At 47.1% G+C, this 18698-nt stretch overlaps 2 long non-coding RNA genes across 2 annotated transcripts in view; one reads left to right on the forward strand and one right to left on the reverse strand.

Annotated features, from left to right (window-relative positions):
- The window catches only part of LOC308480281, a 59760-nt gene extending 58319 nt beyond the window's left edge, over positions 1 to 1441 (forward strand). Inside the window, exon 4 of the long non-coding RNA XR_013987990.1 lies at positions 493 to 1441. This is a non-coding gene — a long non-coding RNA (uncharacterized lncRNA). The remainder of the gene's footprint in view (positions 1 to 492) is intronic.
- LOC308480324 lies at positions 76 to 5840 on the reverse strand. Its single transcript, XR_013988041.1, has 3 exons — positions 5727 to 5840; positions 4446 to 4646; positions 76 to 169 (listed from the first exon to the last, which is right to left on the reverse strand). It is a non-coding gene; the product is annotated as an uncharacterized lncRNA (long non-coding RNA).
- Between the last annotated feature and the right edge of the window lie 12858 nt (positions 5841 to 18698).

The following is an 18698-nucleotide window of genomic DNA, read 5'->3' on the forward strand; positions in this document are numbered from 1 at the left end:
ATCTGCGTTGCCCCGGGCAACTTACAAGGGGGGGGGGGGAGATACAGAAAAAGTAAAAATACACCTGCAACTTTTACGTACATCTTTGTCCTTTCCCATCCTCTTTGGGGGTTTTCCTGGTGAAACCTAAGTAGACACCTTGAAAGCAGGAGATCTGTTGGAAGCTGAGCTGGAGGTGGGAAAGTCACAAGCAAGATGTATTTGGGGAAATAAGGTCATAAGGCAGGGCAGGACCAAACAGAATCACACAGAGAGCATTCAAGGTTTCAAGGTATAGTTACGGGATTTGCTCTGGAAGGAGAAGGCAAGTTAAATTCAAAAGACTCACGTTTTTCTGCTATTAGGGCCAATGATTTACATAATAGATAGACCTTTATTATTATTATTATTTTACAACTCTCTAGCCTAATGAGAGTATTAGGAAAAGGATGTTTCCAGTTAGAGTGGCCTGAATAACATCAAATTCTCCCCAATTCTTTCCAAATTTTGCAGGAAAAGGAAGATGCGCCCCTTCTAATCTTCTCTCGATTGGGAGTGAAATGGCTGTTTGCCAGCAACAAAAACACCATTGCCAAGAAGAGGCTGCATCCTAGTTAGAACGACCTTTCTCTCTCTCCCCACCCCCCTTCAAAGGCCATTTTCCTGCAAACGACCCAGATGCTCTGCGGCTCCATATCATCCGCTCACCTCGACAATCTGCCCCGGGGCGTTTCTAGCCCATAATGTTATGCTGAGAAGTGGGATGGAAAGGCAAGGAGGCGATTGCAGCAAGGATGGCTTCCTGCATGCAAGCAAGCAAGCTCGCCTTGCCTCTCTCGTTTCACTGCAAACAGGGAACGCCAAGCCATTTGCCTCCGCCTCTTCTGTGTCAGTAACACCATAATCTCTCCTGCTCTGCCTGGGCAACAAACAGCCCGGCTTTGCTTTCAGTGGGAAGAATGGATCTGAGGACTGCAATTATTCCAGCGGGCCGGGCTGGCATCTCTCCTTGCATTGTTAAGGGATGAGGCTGTTCCATTGTGCAAAGAGAGAAAGGCATGCCCATCTCTCCTGGCTTCTGCATCTCCTGATAACTAAAGGTGGAATGATGATGGTGTGGATGGTCCATCTTGGTGTTCCAGAAGCCTGGAATGTGCAGGTCACGCTCCCTGGAGCACACTCATAACTGGAGCAAAAGCTGAATGACGCTGCTGGTTGGGTGGGTGGTCATGTGTCCTCCTTTACAGAAGAGAGTCCTCTGTTTGGAGGACCAGGTGTCAGGAACTGGCCAGATGAAGATTGGTGGGCGCCGTTTGCCCAAGAGTCTCCCAGGGAGGAAACAGAAGATGATGACTTAAATCCAGGATCCTGGTTGTGGAACACGGAGGAGCAGTCTGGGGAAAGGACAAACTGGGAGGTGCTAGAAGCAGGGGGTGGTGGTAAGGAGAAGGAGGGCCTTCCAAGACAGGGTTAGGGACGGTCAGGAGTCCTGGTTCCCAGCTTGATAACTCAGTAAGTGTAGGTACCGTATTTTTAGCCCTATAGGACGCACCGTCCCATAAGGCGCACCTAGTTTTTTGAAGGAAATAAGGGGGGGGGATTTTATTTTTTTCCCCCAGGCGCGGGGCTGGGGCGGGGGAAGCCCGAGCTTCCCCCGACCCCAACCCCCATAACAGGCAACTCTCCGCAAGCCGCGGGAGCCCAGCGCCGGGCTCCCGCGCCTTGTGAAGAGCTGCGCAAAGCCTGGGCACGCTGAGCTCAGCGCACCCAGGCTTCAGCATGCAGGCAACTCTCCGCAAGCCGTGGGAGCCCAGAGCGGGCTCCCACGGCTTGCGGAGAGCTGCGAGAAGCCTGGAGAGCGAGAGGGGTCGGTGCACACCGACCCCTCTCGCTCTCCAGGCTTCAGCAAAAGCCTGCATTCGCCCCATAGGACACACACACATTTCCCCTTCATTTTTTGAGGGGGAAAAGTGCATCCTATAGGGCGAAAAATACGGTAATTGAAAAGGAGGATTTATTGCAAAAACAAACAGATCGCTCCAGACGGCTCTAACAAAGCCTCCGGCATCATTACTCAAGATGACCCATCTGAAGATTCCTTCCGGCATCAACAGAAGATGTTGAACTTATGACCCTTACATCTCTTGTTTTGCTTCCTATCTAGCAGCCCTCCCATTTGCCGACTTTTGGGACTTACTGGATCAGATCCATCCTCTTCCTGTTCTGAGAGGCTATCTCTGAGTTTGTTCGCACTTCTTTGTGCTTCCTGCAAGCTTTGGCTGTGTTCTAGCCTGCTCTCAGCTACTGCCTTATCAGTCTGCCCTTCAAGTTCAGGAAGAGATGAGGTCTGCAGCTGACAGCTCTCCCCTGCCTGACTAACATCTAAGCCTCCTAACATCTAAGTTCCTGGCTGCTTTCTGCAGTTGGCTGCAAACCTTCGCTTGGAGCTGGCTCGTTACTGACAGGGACTGAGACTGACAGTGTGAGCACAGGCAGAGAGGAGTCAGGGGTTGACCCTGCTACCCAGCAGTGGGACAGTCCCAGTCCTGCTGGCTCTTCTCCATCTCTGACACTCTGCTCGAGGAGAGTCCTGCATGTTGCTGAGCAATGGGCCGAACAGGCCCAGAGAAGGAGCCCATCGACTTTGCCTGCTTGGGAGGGGTCCAGAGTGAGAGGCTAAAGGGGGAGGCGGGGCCAGAGGTCAGTTTCAGCAAGGTCTCTGGCCAAATGAGTCAAGTTTAAAGACGAAGAACTATGCGTTGGGAAAGTAGAGACAGACTAAGCAGGCACACACTTCCTCACAATGGTGAGATGTCTTGTGCTTCCATTTAAATTACAGTATCCCCACACACACACACACCTCAAAAAAAATGCAATCTTTAAGGAAGATTGGAAAATGTTTGTAGAATATCTGGAGAATCATTGTAAACAGGTTAAAACGTTAGCAGGATTGGAGTGAATTCAGCAGCAAAAAGTATGTTGAGATAAAATGAGAGAGGAAAAACTCAGAGGAATTAGAATATGAGGCCGCAAGGGATAATCAGAAGGAATCATGGAAGCGTGGGGGGGGAGAAGGGAAGTCGATGTTTAATGTAATGTTTTGCTTTGTATAGGTGGTCATGAAAAAAATATAAATACAATTTATATATTGAAAAATTGCAGGTACATTATATACATAAATTAGCATATGCAAATCTTGTACAAGTCTGCCATCTTTTGTTCCAATCTAACACCGGGCATGGTTGTTGTTTCGGTCAGAAAAATAATTATTGTGAGTTGTTTCTTTTTTCTTTTCTTTTTTAATTTTTATTGGAAATTTTATTTACAACATAACACAAACCCCCCACCCCCCAACACAGAAATCCACCCCATCAGACACAAACATAACAAACAACAAGCATAATATACAACAATACAAACAACCAAATAAAAGACTTCCTTTATCCTGTTTCTGGCATCCTTATTTACTTCTTATAAGCTGTTTCCTTTATGAATAATTATTAAGATTTTTCTAATTATAACTTAAATATCCAATTGTGAGTTGTTTCAACTGGCTGGCAATATGAGATCCTGAAGAGACACAGCAGTAATTGTAATTTTTAAAAACTGGAAATTGATGAAACCATATATATCTGACTATATCTATCTATTTATTATGCATCCATCCATCCATCCATCCATCATTGATTTTAGAGAGACTGCTGATACTGTTTAAGGGCTCGTGCCCCCTGCCCATGCCTTAAGCCTGAAATGTTATCTCAGGGTTGTTAGCCACAGTTATTCCTAAAACAAAAAATAATACAGTGGTACCTCAGGTTACATATGCTTCAGGTTACATACACTTCAGGTTACAGACTCTGCTAACCCAGAAATAGTGCTTCAGGTTAAGAACTTTGCTTCAGGATGAGAACAGAAATTGTGCTCCGCCGGTGCGGCGGCAGCGGGAGGCCCCATTAGCTAAAGTGGTGCTTCAGGTTAAGAACAGTTTCAGGTTAAGAACGGACCTCCGGAACGAATTAAGTACTTAACCCGAGGTACCACTGTAACAGGAATTGCCCTTCTTACTAATGCAACCATGTGGTAAGAAGCTCAGGATATGGTACAATGAATCCCCACCCCCTTTAATAATAATAATAATAATAATAATAATAATAATAATAATAAATGTTTGCTTGCCCTTCTCTACAGCCTCGGCTACAGTAAGCAGCGAGCCTTAGAGAACGTCCCTTAGAAAATGAGATTTTATGAGGCGCACTGAAACCCATTGGCAACAGAGAGAAAGGAGTCCCCCGCGCGTGTGGCGGAAACACAATGCTTACAAATTATTAGCCTTTGTTGGAATTACTAACACACACCCAGTCACCTAAAGTGTCAGAATTAATCGACATTGTTACAAAGAAAGTTGGAAAGGGAGAACATTGGGCTACTTTCTGCCATAAAAGTCTCTTTCTGCCATAGCGCCTTACCGTGCGGTAGAGTGGATGTTGCCCCAACGGCACTTGCTAGGGAGTTAAATCTCACTTTGCTCACTGGGGGTTGTTCCTGAGCGAGTGCAGTTAGCACAGAGGAGCAGTGGTGTCACCCTCTTGACAGCTGTCATCGCCTCCTGAGTGAGCAGTGCTTCAGATTGCACAGTAGGTGGCATGTTGCCCATATTTCTCTAGGATCTGTCTCAAGAAGATGGGGGAAAGGAAAAACCCAGCTCAGCTCTTCTTTGAAGGATGAGAAAACCAGCACGTTCAGGAAAGCTAGCAAGCAAGTGGTTCAGCTCATTGTTGCAGAAAGCCAGTTACAGGAAACAGGACTCAGCCATAGGGGAGAGAGAGCAACCTCACTGCTTCATCAAAACGACATGCCCTTCAACATTTCTCCAATGGAAATAAAGGTAAAGGTAAAGGGACCCCTGACCATTAGGTCCAGTCGTGACCAACTCTGGGGTTGTGGCGCTCATCTCGCTTAATTGGCCGAGGGAGCCGGCGTACAGCTTCCAGGTCATGTGGCCAGCATGACTAAGCCGCTTCTGGCGAAACAGAGCAGCGCACGGAAACGCTGTTTACCTTCCCGCTGGAGCGGCACCTATTTATCTACTTGCACTTTGACGTGCTTTGGAACTGCTAGGTTGGCAGGAGCAGGGGACGAGCAACGGGAGCTCACCCCGTCGTGGGGATTTGAACCGCCAACCTTCTGATCGGCAAGTCCTAGGCTCTGTGGTTTAACCCACAGCGCCACCCACGTCCCCCAATGGAAATAGGGATGTCCTAATCATTAATAATAGATATATTATTTATACCCCACCCATCTGTCTTCTAAAGGTTGTATAGTTACTTATCTCCTTGGCTCAAGGGGTCGCATAACTCCATACCCTCCAACATTTCTCTGATGAGAATAGGGACTTCCTAAGGAAAAGTGAGACATTCCGGGATCAAATCAGCAACCGAGACGGCTTTTGTAAACCTGGGACCGTCCCTGGAAAATGTGGCAATGTTCAGGGTGGCAGGAGAGGATATCTTGTTTATTGATAGCCTTCCTAACTAGTGCTAGCAAGTTACTCTACTTACCAGAGTTACATTCCCCTTTTTACATGCACAGCAGATAGCTGGTTGCAGGCTCGTGTGAGCCTCTCACTATTATACAATTTGGTCTGTCTTCAGATTGAATAGTATGTTCCTGGTAATTTCCCTTGAATCTCTCTTAAAAGAATAAAATACCACAATCTTATTCAAAGTTAATAAAAGAAGTTTACTCACATCAGTTCACAGTTGGATTCCTGAAGGCAAACTTAGTTACAAATATGTTCATGTGGATAATCCCAGTGCTTCTGCTAGCTGAGAGCTAGCAGAGCAGTCCTAGCTAAAAAGCTGGTCAAACGATGAAGGAAGCCAAGAAAGAGAGAGGTTGCTGCATGACTCGTCCTTTTGTTACCTGGATAGGTTAGGTCATGCCCACTTTCTATCACATGCAAAAGGAAGGATGCTCCAGCCAGGAGGAACAAGAAGTTTCAACTGGCTGGACCAAACATTCCCTCGCGTGTCTTCTCTAGCATTTCAAGGAATGTTGCACTTGACTGCCTCTCATGGATCACATCCCACAGAAAATAGGGACTGTTACGGAAAAATCTAGGTGTGAGGCTGCTCAGTCACCCAGCTCGTCGGGCAGAGCCCGCGGGTCCCTGCGGGATAAAGGAAGGAGTCCAGCTACCAACCAGAGCAAATAGCTGTAGATCAGTTTATTGCGCAACAGGTTCAAAGAGGAATTTTGAACCCCGAGGATGGGGTAACAAAGACTTTTAAAACTTTCCCACCATATCCCAGAATACAGTTCATACAGCATCATTGCTACATCATTGCTACATCACTGACATGTCACAAAAGGGGAGGGTTAGACAGGGGTTACACTAGTTTAACCTTGGCAAACATGTCCAGACAAGCCCTTGGTACAAGATTAACATACTCAGACATGGCAGGGCAAGACTCAGGTATAAGATTAGCGTAGACAAATATGTTCTAAGTACCCACCACCCAAAAGTACAATAGAACTTCCTTTGCATGTCTGGAGCCTGAGGCAAGTCAGGTGATGAGATTTGGCTTCCCTTGGCTAACAATGAGCCCAGCAATTGTCACCTCTGGGAACTTCCTGGAGTCCTTTTTCAAGTGGAAAATAGCTTTGGAATGGAGGAAACTGGCAAAGGAGTTGATTTTATATTATTTTTAAAGTTAGGTAACTTCCCTGAGCTTACATTCAGGGAATACATTCAAGGATACAGTCAGGCATAATATTTGTAACATTTAACTTTAAAGATGTCCCCCCCCCCCTGTAATTTCCGTAACAGGGACACTTGGAGGGTCTGGACTCAGGGGCCACTGCCTGTTACATTCATTCTGGGGTTTAGCACCCTCCATGCAGTTACACCAGGAGTTTACAGTTTTATTTGCACTGCCCGTTAAACCACCTGTTATCCTCAGTTCTTCTTCGTCCTTAAGCCAGAAAGATGCACAGGCACGCACAAAAGTACAGTGGGAGCCTGCAAAGAATGCTCGTTTCGTTTCATTTCCCTCCCTAGATGGGCATCTATCTGGGCTTTGAAAGTTTTTCCCTCTTGTGACCGCCTGCGGCAAATAAACAAAATTCCCAGGGAAGTGGCGGCGGCATACGGCACTCAAACAGCCCCCTGAATGTTATTGTTCTCAGAGTTGTAAGGCGTTGACTACAAACAACCTCTGAATGGCAAAGGGAGAGGGCTTGCTGAAGGCAAGGTGATATTCCCTCATTAAAATACAGTCGTAAGAAGTGTGCGTGTGTGTGTGTGTTCAGGAGGGTAGAAAGCTCTGCCTTAGCGCAGATCAGAAACCACTTGGAAGTCCTTGTTTGCAAAAGCAGGGGGGAAAGGGAAACATGTATTGTACTTGTGCACAGAGTAACCCCCGGAGAACCGTTAATGCTGCCGCGTGTTAAAAGGAAACTTTTGTTAACTAAGTATGGATCACAACAATTGCATTTTGGGAACATTGTTCGAAATGGGGCTCCCAGGTTGTGCTTGCTGAACACACAGCTGAAAGGACGACATGGAGTTTGTGCCTTGTTATATCTGGTGTTTCTGAAGTATTTCTAGAATTTCAGGTCGCTCACAATATGCCAGGCCGACTTATGCATCATGAAAACAAGGACACTGATTGGCACAATATTTACATATGCTAATATAAAGTAAAGGTAAAGGGACCCCTGACTATTAGGTCCAGTCGCGGCCGACTCTGGGGTTGCGGCGCTCATCTCGCTTTATTGGCCGAGGGAGCCGGCGTACAGCTTCCGGGTCATGTGGCCAGCATGACTAAGCCGCTTCTGGTGAACCAGAGCAGTGCACGGAAATGCCGTTTACCTTCCTGCCGGAGCGGTACCTATTTATCTACTTGTACTTTGACGTGCTTTCGAACTGCTAGGTTGGCAGGAGCAGGGACCGAGCAACGGGAGCTCACCCCATCGCGGGGATTAGAACTGCCGACCTTCTGATCGGCAAGTCCTAGGCTCTGCGGTTTAACCCACAGCGCCACCCGCGTCCCATATGCTAATACAGAGACACACAAAATTAGAAATGATTGCTACAATTTAAATAGAACTATATCTCACTGTAGTTGGGAAGAAGTTGCATGCAGAAGGTCCCAGATTCAGTTCCCGACATCTCCAGGCAGAGCTGGGAGAAACCCGTGTCTGAAACTCTGGAGAGCTGCTGCCAGTCAGTGCAGGCAATCCTGAGCTACATGGACCAATGGTCTAATTCAGTATAAAGCAGCTTCCTATGTTATGCTGCTATGAAAGACCGACAGGTGAGCTGTGCACCTGCTCCGTCTTCTCTCTAGGTGCGAACTGTTGATGGGCCCCTGTTGCTCTCTCTCCTTAGGCTGCCTTATCGTTAAATTGGACTTAGATTGAGCAGCCCATTGGATAGAGAACACCTTTAAATGTCCTCTGTGAAGCAGGAGAAACAGACATCCTATTTACACCTGGTCAGGTGATTTGCCCATCTAGACCAGTATTGCCAGTTCTGGCTGACAGCAGCTTACCAGTATCACAGGGTCCTCCCCATCACCTACTTGACCTTATATCTTGAGGTTCCAGGAGCTGAAACTGGGGACTTCTATAATCTGTGATTCTCCAAGTTGGAGCCCCAGCAGTTATTGGACTACAACTCCCATCATCCATACCTAGCAGGACCAGTGGTCAGGGATGATGGGAGCTGAAGTCCAACAACAGCTGGGGACCAACTTTATACTTGGAGTCGAGAGTGGATTTCATGTTCTTTATTCAGCTCATAGTGGTGAGGAGGAATGGAAGTTCCCCCAGAATGTCTGCTTTATATACATTATTTACACAATGGGCCCCACGTAATTGGCTAATTCCGGGATTCTCCTGTAGGCCAATCAGGTTGCAGATTCACTTCCACCTGGAGCTGGATTGGCTGGTTCCTGTGGACCAATCAGACTGCTGCGTTCTGAATCCTATTGTTCTAGGACCAATCAGACTGCTGCGTTCTGAATCCTATTGTTCTAGGACCAATCAGACTGCTGCATTTTGAATCCTATTCAACTCAGTACATAACAAGGGTCAAGATCCATTCGAAAGCAGCACATCGCGCCACAACGAGAGTCAGCCCAAGCAAAGCCACGGCCTTCCAGTTGAGTTGCGCTTGGGTTTTCCTGGATGTTGTTAGAAATTGACAGCAGAGAGTGCAGACGCGTGTAACCCAAGCGGACGGCTGAATCAGCAGAATGAGCCCTCGTTGGTAAAGATTTATTATACGTTATCAGTAGCATCCACAATCTTTCTGTGATTAGAGCTCCATTGTGCGTAATTATCTCATAGGAATCTGGCTCTTTGATGTGTGTTTCATCTACCAGGCTGAAATACAGTTCAATTTGAGTGGCTTTTTCATGGTTGGGTGGAATTTACATTAATTCTTCTAGGCCTGCAGGGCTGGATTGGACTGTCACTAGTAAGATCATCATAAATATTCATATGTACAGCGTTCTTGTAATGCCGGCAAAGAGGCAATCAAGGAATCCCAATAATGACTAGCTCTGGCGCCATTGTGGAAACAGAAGCCTGTGTAGAACTGATGTAAAAGGTAAAAAAAGTAAAGGAACCCTAGACGGTTAAGTCCAGTCAAAGGCGACTATGGGGTTGTGGTGCTGATCTTGCTTTCAGGCCGAGGGAGCCGGCGTTTGTCTGCAGGCAGCTTTCCGGGTCATGTGGCCAGCAGGACTAAACCACTTCTGGTGCAACGGAACACAGTGACGGAAACCAGAGCACACAGAAATGCTGTTTAGCTTCCTGCCACAGTGGTACCTATTTATCTACTTGCACTGGTGTGCTTTCGAACTGCTAGGTAGGCAGGAGCTGAGACAGAGCAACGGGAACTCACCCCGCCATGCGGATTTGAACCGCCGACCTTCTGATCAGCAAGCCCAAGAGGCTCCGTGGTTTAGACCACAGCGCCACCCGTGTCCCTTCTGTGTGGAACTGATGTGGAAGCCTATAGAAATTGTGCCTCCCCACATCCAAGAGCAACAACACCAACCACACCATGTGACTCCAAGGTACGTAGTCCTATGGGTGATTCCAGTGCATGTAGGAGATTCCTAGCTCATTTCCTGGCATCTCCTGATAGGGCTGAGAGTGTTCCCAGTTAGAAACCCTGGAAAGCTGCTGCTACCAGTCAGTGTAGGCAGTGTAGGCAATGCTGGGCTGGAGAGACCAATTGTCTGACTCCCCTGTTTCAATGTGGCCTGTCCATTTTAAAGGAGAAGCGTCTTAACCCAGCTCCGAGTCAGAGCAGAACTGAAACAAGCCACGAGCACTATGCCTATTAGCTCTTCAGAGACAAATAATCTGCCATTGAGAGCTAACATGGGGGAGATCAGGCTGAGCGAGCGGAGATGAAGATCACTTTAATAGCTCTTCTCAAAGCAGCAGCGATCAGGCAGCCGCACAAGACAGAGGAGGAGGAGGAGGCCTCTGTGTAGGTAAAGGCTTTGTTAAAGGGAGGCGAGGAAGAAGCTGGAACGCTGTTGTCAAGCAGCGCCGTGCTTTAATTTCATGCCACATTATGACAATTGGCTCTGCAAAGCACTCGATGCGTGCGGCGGCCGAGCTAGTCTATTACAACTTGTGCCACCATGGCCAATGGGCCTGCGAGACTCGCGATAAACCTGATTAAATAGCAATGTGGAGGGAAGGGGGAGGGGTTGATTAATTCAATCTAGCAGCGTCTAGATCCAGTCTGTGGGGAGAGCTTCACCCCGCTGCTTCAGCCCTCCGATCCTAGCTTTGCGAGATGGGGGAATCCTACGCTACTCTGCTTTCTCACAAAACAAAAACAAGCATTTGTTTTGTTTTGCTTTTATTTATTTAATTATTGCATTTACACCCTGCCTTTTCCTCAAAGGAGCTCCAGGTGGTGTACATAGTTGTGTCCCCCCCCCCTTATTTAATCCCCACAATAATTCTGTGGGGTAGGTTGGGCTGAGAGGTCCAAGGTCACCCAGTGAGCTTCATGGCTGAGCAGGGATTCGAACCCTGGTGTGGCGTTTGCCTCCTAGGTGGGTCATAAGGAAAGGGTTAAACGAGTGTGATGTGATTGGCCAGAGAGAAACAGATAGGAGGAGTTAGGGTTAGAGTTGGAATTGTGTGGAAGTCAGTTGCGAGTTGTTGGGAGTTGGAGAAGGAAGAGGGAGGATACGTCTGTGGGTTGGTCAAGTTGTGTTGTGAGAGAGTGAGAGGAACTGTTAGGTGGAATCAGATAGTTGGGATAATCAGTTTGAAGTTGTTAGGGACGAATAGGTCAGTAAAGAAACTAAGATTAAGAAACTGACAAGAAAAATTAACTGAAACCTTAAACTTGTTCATGCTTCTAAAAATAAACTTGATTATTTGTTAATGTTAACAACTGGCTGGACTCCGTGTGTACCCGAGGGAAACGGGTTGGTGGCAGCGAAGAGGCAATCACAGTGGTGGCATAGGGATCAATAGACTGTCAAACGTCCGGGGACCCTGTGTGATCGCCACACCTGGTCCCCCAGCTCCCAGTCCAACACTCCAACCCGTACGGATCTCACAGAGCTCTTCAGTACTCCATAAGCAGCATTTTAGACAGCCACAGGTTGAGAGACCTGTCCGGGCTTACTAAAGGACACAAACCACCACCAGAAATAAAGGCCGGTGTGAAGCTGCAGTAATAATAATAATAATAATAATAATAATAATGTGCAAGCAGGAATACACACCACTCAGTCACCTCTTAATTATGTTAAGGGAAGAAGGAGACTTCTTCCCCCTTCCCACCGCCACTGAGGGATTATGGGAGAAAGTCAGTCCCTCTTACTTCAGCCACATAAATCCCCTGTATCTATTTGTCTGCAATTTGGCAGGCTTAAGCCACTCTGCACTTGTAAATTTCATCCACGCTTGCCAAAGGGAGGCAGCCATAGCTGTTTTTAGATTCCACATTATAGTGAACTAGCAGAAAGTACTAGGCATTGCTCGGTAATTCTGCTTAAAAAACGAAAAAACCCTGAGATTTATAAATGGGTAATGCAAAGTTTCCTGCCAAATTTTGTCAACACCAGCACAGTTTTAAAAGATTCTGTCTGATTCAAAATGGCCTCTGGTGTTATCCAAACAAAGACCAAAATCCTCTCCTTGATATCACAAACCATCATGTCAAATTGGGAGATTTTTTGGGAGAAATTGGGATGGTCAGAGGTGCTCTAATCAGCACAGTTTAAAATGGTTTAGTCTGCCATCTGGATTCAAAATGGCATCTACCGCATTCAAACATAGACAAAGCCCTGCTCCTCTATCTCAGGAACTAGCAAGCCTAACTGAGTGATGATATGTGTCAATGCATAAAGAATAGCTGACAGACAGACAAGCAGACAACTTTCCAGGGTTCTATCTATGTTTGTGAAATATACTTGGAGTCGAGAGTGGATTTCATGCTCTTTATTCAGCTCATAGTAGTGAGGAATGCCAGTTCCCCCGAAATGTCTGTTTTATATACATTATTTACACAATGGGCCCCACATGATTGGCTAATTCCGGGATTGTCCTGTAGGCCAATCAGGTTGCGGATTCACTTCCACCTGGAGTTGGATTGGGTGGCTCCTGCGGACCAATCAGAATGCTGCATTCTGAATCCTATTGTTCTAGGACCAATCAGACGGCTGCGTTCTGAATCCTATTGTTCTAGGACCAATCAGACTGCTGCATTCTGAATCCTATTGTTCTAGGACCAATCAGACTGCTGCATTCTGAATCCTATTGTTCTAGGACCAATCAGACTGCTGCATTTTGGATCCTATTCAACTCTGTACATAACAGTTTGGATACCACTGGATGCCATTTTGAATCAAGATGGTGGACTACATTGTTCCCAGCATGCATTTGGACACCTCTTCAGATATCATCGCCCAATTCTACATGAAAATTCCCTAGATCAAGGAGCAGGCTTTTTCTCCACATGAGCTACCATGGGACACCATTTTGAATCAAGAGAGTAGATGGAATCTTCCTCAATTGCACCAATTCTTTGGTTTCTGAGAATTCCTGAGCAATGCTGAGTACAAGGCTGCTAGTCTCCCATTATGTATATGCATTCAGGCCCTGAATTTTGCATGGAAGAGATGAAGAACTGCTTGGGTACACAGCTTGCGATTCAGCAAAGGTAAAAGCAACCCATGTGAGCTGGTGGCCTGCTAAGCACTTGACAGCTGCCCCTCTTCCAAGGCCCTATGCAGAAAAATCAGGAGGTTTACTTGGGATTCAAATACACTGTTTTGAATGCGTTATAAACATGCAACACCAGATGGCACCAGAGATTAAAATAAAAAATTCTATGGGATTTTCTGTAGCATTTTTTCTTCTTTAGTTATAGCAATTTCATTTCTGACTTATATTGGTTTTTTCCTGGGTGTAGACTCACCCAAGGATAGCTGATGGGTTTCATTTAGCTTAATAGTTGTCTTAATTGTAGATTTAATGTACCATATATAACCCAAAGTCCAGTACTTTTCTGGGAAAACCCAGCCAGATGGGTGGGGTATAAATAAATTATTATTGTTGTCGATGATATTGATATTGATATTGATATTGATATTTTCTGGTCATGTGTTGTTGTTTATTAATTTGTATTCCGCTCTTCATCCAAATATCACATGGCAGTTCACAACATAAATGGAGCAGCTCTTTCTCTCCGGAGAGAGAGAAAAAGCAGTTTAGATTCAAAGCACTTTGAATCCAAACTGCTTCCTCTGCAGGCTCCTGTAACCGTCTAGCAGCTGATCAGCAGTTACAGCAAATCTTTTTTTATTGGTGCTGCAAGACTGTCTTCCGAAGAGGTTTGCTGCAGGCATCTGACTGGCACTTAGTCACCTCCTTTGACCTTTCACTGGTGTCAGTCACCTGGTTTTATTATGACATCAGATGACTGGCAGGTAGGTACTCCCGTCTACCTGTCAAAGTTGGTCTACGGGGGAGGGGGGGTTAGGAACCCAGCCCATGGGCTGGATCCAGGTTGCCACCCCTCTTTTACAATGTTAAATGTTTAGTCCATACCTAAGGATTTCAGGACGCGGGTGGCGGTGTGGGTTAAACCACAGAGCCTAGGACTTGCCGATCAGAAGGTTGGTGGTTCGAATCCCCACAATGGGGTGAGCTCCCGTTGCTTGGTCCCTGCTCCTGTCAACCTAGCAGTTCGAAAGCATGTCAAAGTGCAAGTAGATAAATAGGTACCACTCCGGCAGGGAGGTAAATGGTGTTTCCGTGTGCTGCTCTGGTTCTCCAGAAGCAGCTTAGTCATGCTGGCCACACAACCCGGAAGCTGTACGCCGGCTCCCTTGGCCAGTAAAGCGAGATGAGTGCCGCAACCCCAGAGTGGGTCACGACTGGACCTAATGGTCAGGGGTCCCTTTACCCTTTACCTTAAGGATTCCCAGTGCCCGGCTCAGCTGATACATGCACCTCAGAGCCCTATATGAGTTATCAGAGCTTAGAGGACACAGCAGTAACCAAGATTGGAATTCGCTTTTTTTCCTAGAAAGCTATAAATAATGGTAAATAGAAACTATTGCTGCTATCCTTCCCCCCCGCCTCTCTGTTTTAGTGCAATTCAGATCCTTCACTTTAAACGATGGCAAGGCAGATTTGCTCCAAATCAGTTTGTTTATGAAAGCAAGCTTTAAATAAATTGCTGGTAATGAAACAAAGAGGGGGAGGCGAGAAAACAGGGTGGTTTTTTTCTCCTGCGCTTATGGTTGTTGCTAAGGGGTGGGGGTTTTTTGTTTTGTTTGTTAGATCTTTCTCTGAAAGCTGCCATTCCTCCCAGTAAAAAAAGAAAACTCATTTCCCTATCCATTTGTGCAAGCCATAATTTCCTGCTGCTCTCGCTGCAAACAAATAATGGGAATTGCAAAGGGAGAAACCCATCTTGGAACTGCAAGAGAGAGAGATCAGCAAAGCCTTATTGTGCATTTGCCACCAGGGAAGCAGCGACGGGGAGAGCGGGGTGAGTGTGTGTGTGGAGTGACTTGCCTTCTGAAATACATACGAAGGCCTACTGCTGGTGCTACCATGGTCAAATCAGTTTCAATTTAGGAGGGTCATACCATTATCCCCCCCCCCCCATCTTGCACAGATAGGAGCCGGCGGGTAGCTGCAAAACTGTGGATAGCAGAAGCGGCCGAGTCTGCAGGAAGCCACTTTGCGTTTGGGTTTTGCAGGCTCTTGTCAAGCCACGGCAGTGATGAAAACCAGCAATAATTTAATATCACTCAACGGTCGGCTGTGTTAACAGTAATATTGCAAGTAATGCTATTAATATAACGATGCATTAGGAACCGCGTCGCTTTCAAATACGGTTGGCCTCGGAAAATTGGAAGCAAAAGGCCCAAAAGAACCTTTAACAACGAATTCTCGGCACTTTGCAAAGCCGCAAAAAACAAGAATCATTGTTTGTGTGTGTGTCTTTGCAGGGAACAAAGCCGTGGCAGTTAAGCTGGTGTGAAACGGAGACAAATTTGTAGTCTTTGGGCCTACTTCTACCACCTAAAAAAACCCTACTATTCCCAGCTTTGTTCTTCAGCAGAGGTGGGGAAGCTCTGCACAAGCCCATCTGTTGGGTAGGATGAAGCACATGCCTCAGGAGATGGAAGCATAAGAGGGAGTGCCCCGCCTACCCTACTCCTGTGGTGTAGTGGTTAAGAGCAGTGGACTCGTAATCTGGTGAACCGGGTACGCTTCCCTGCTCCTCCACATGCAGCTGCTGGGTGACCTTGGACTATTCACACTTCTCTGAAGTCTCTCAGCCCCACTCACCTCACAGAGTGTTTGTTGTGGGGGGAAAGGGAAAAGAGATTGTTAGCTGCTTTGAGACTCCTTAAGGGGAGTGAAAGGTGGGATATCAAGTCCAAACTCCTCCTCCTCCTCTTTTTCTTCTTCCACTCCCACCGGAACACACACACCCCTTCCAGCAAGAGGGAAGCTTTCCATTGTGTACCGTATCTTCACAATGTATCTACCGTACATTGTGTATCTTCACCACCTCTTGATATCGAGAATCCTTGATAACTTCAGCAGTGGGGTGTGGTAGTTCGAGCATTGGACTTTGACCTGGGAGGCCAAGGTTCAAATCCCCACTCGGCCACAAAGCTCAATGGGTGGCCTCGGCTGGACAATGTCTCTGGGCTGAGACTTACCTCTCAGGATAGCTGCAAGGATAAAAATATGAGGAGGTGGAAGAGCTGTGTGCGTGTCAAGCTTCAGGGAATCGGCTCCCCCCCCCCTCGCCGCCGCCCTCCGGTGGTAGTAGATAAGCAGAACAAAGGAAAAGGGGTCTTCTTACCAGTTAGGAACTTTAATAATCACAGCAAGAGAACAAAGAATCCATTTCCTAGAAATGGCGGTGCTCCCAATTAAGTTCGCTTCCCTCTCCGTACCCAGGGCCATCATTACCCAGGGGTGCAAGGGGTGTGGGGCACCCAGGCGCCGAATTCTGGGGGGGGGGGTGCTGGGCACTCACTGCTAAAGCCACCTAAGCACATTGTATTGAGCTGCTATGTGGCAGCAGGGTCAATAGCATCTTTGACACAACTGATCTCGCGCCGCCTGCCTGCCGGGAGGAGGGGGAGTGACAGGAAAGAGGGAGAGACAGACAGAAAGAGAATGCACCTATCTAGTGATGGGAGCACGAACAGGCTCCGGAAGAAGAATTCCCAGCTCCTGTAGAAATAAGGTTGCTCCCACAATGAAAGGCTGCCCGATATGGCTCTCCCACGCATGCACACAATGCCCACCTGTCTCATCTTTCAGACACCTCCCTATGACCATAAGCACATGCGTGGAGTCTTTACACCAACTCCCAATGTGTTCTTTGTCTTCTTTAGAAAAGCTGGTTTTAAGCAAACAAAACAACTCCTTTTGGAGCCACGCAGGCATGAGCGCTATTTGTTGTTGTTGTTTGGTCGTTTAGTCATGTCTGACTCTTCATGACCCCATGGACCAGAGCACGCAAGGCACTCCTGTCTTCCACTGCCTCACGCAGTTTGGTCAAACTCATGCTGGTAGCTTCAAGAACACTTTTCCAACCCTTTCATCCTCTGTTGTCCCCTTCTCCTTGTGCCCTCCATCTTTCCCAACATCAGGGTCTTTTCCAGGGAGTCTTCTCTTCTCATGAGGTGGCCAAAGGGATAATAGTGACATAAGCATAATAAAACTAAATTTGGGCAGATCTTTGCACCCCGGCAGCTCATATGCTAAAGATGGCCCTATCCGTACCTATTAATCTACCTCACTCCTACATCTTCTAATCCGAGCTTGTAGCCTCTGTGTTTTCTGTTCTGCAACTTTCTGAGCTCTCCGGGACTTTGGGGAAGGGGGGTGGATGCTATCCAGAGACTGTGAATCTATTAACTCTCTCTCTCTTCCAGTGTTTCTTCTCCTAGCTGTTCCCCATCCATCCAGCATTTCCCAGCTTCTGCCTTCTGAACTGTGCCCCTCTGCAAACCACTGTTCCAAATCTATACTGTCCTCCTGCTCCTGGGAAGATTCAGGATCAGGGGGAGGGGGTGGCTCCCACCATTCCTCCTCATTCCAGCCCTCCTCAGCACAGTCCCTGACAGTATACCACCTTGAGGAGGAGGAGGAGTTTGGATTTCATATCCTGCTTTATCACTACCCGAAGGAGTCTCAAAGCGGCTAACATTCTCCTTTCCCTTCCTCCCCCACAACAAACACTCTGTGAGGTGAGTGGGGCAGAGAGACTTTAAGAAGTGTGACTGGCCCAAGGTCACCCAGCAGCTGCGTGTGGAGGAGCGGGGACGTGAACCCGGTTCACCAGATTATGAGTCTACCACTCTTAACCACTACACCACACTGGCTCTCAAATCCCAGAGCTCCTTTGGAGGAGAGGTAGGGTGAAAACATTGAATAAATGAATGAATAAGAGTTGCAGCCACAGACCGCTAGAGGGCATCACATTACCAATTCACTGGATGCAGTGCGGCTTTGTTCAAAGTTAGCCTTTGCAGGGCCGTGCTGCTTTTTGTTTGCAAGAACAGTGACCAGATTCATGCTTTGCAATGACCACGTTCATCACTTATTGGCCTTTTAGCTAAGATCAAGTGTAGGACCACATTTATGTTTTGCAAGGGAAATCAGCGCTGGAAGAACAGCCGGTGTGTTTGTGCGTGTTTGTGTGTGAGTGCAAAGGACCATCCCTCCCACCTTGCTGTCAATAATCCACACCAGAACTACATAATCACGGCATTTAATTAAACAACAGAGGGAAAAGGCCCATGTATTAATAATGCAGCCCAGCACTTCAGCATGTCGGGCTAAATACTATTTTCAAATTCGTAATGGAACACCTCGGCATTTGCAAGAAAACAAAATGTTATTAGGAGCTTAACAAAGTCCTTTCTTCGCTCAGAGTTCTTGCATCCCAGGAGCGAGAAGACGAAAGGGTATCTGCGGGTGAGGGCGGTGGAAAGGAAGGATGGATTTTCAACACCATTTTCCTTAGCTGAACAACCAGGGAGGTAAAGTGCCAGATTACCAAACAGGCAGAGTAAGCACCATCCTATGGGCCTCATGCCTTTTTGGGGGGGGCCAAGGGGACGCGGGTGGCACTGTGGTGTAAACCACAGAGCCTAGGGCTTGCCGATCAGAAGGTCGGT

This window comes from Podarcis pityusensis, assembly GCF_964106645.2.
Source record: "Podarcis pityusensis genome assembly, chromosome: 6".
NCBI classification, from domain to species: Eukaryota; Metazoa; Chordata; class Lepidosauria; order Squamata; family Lacertidae; genus Podarcis; species Podarcis pityusensis.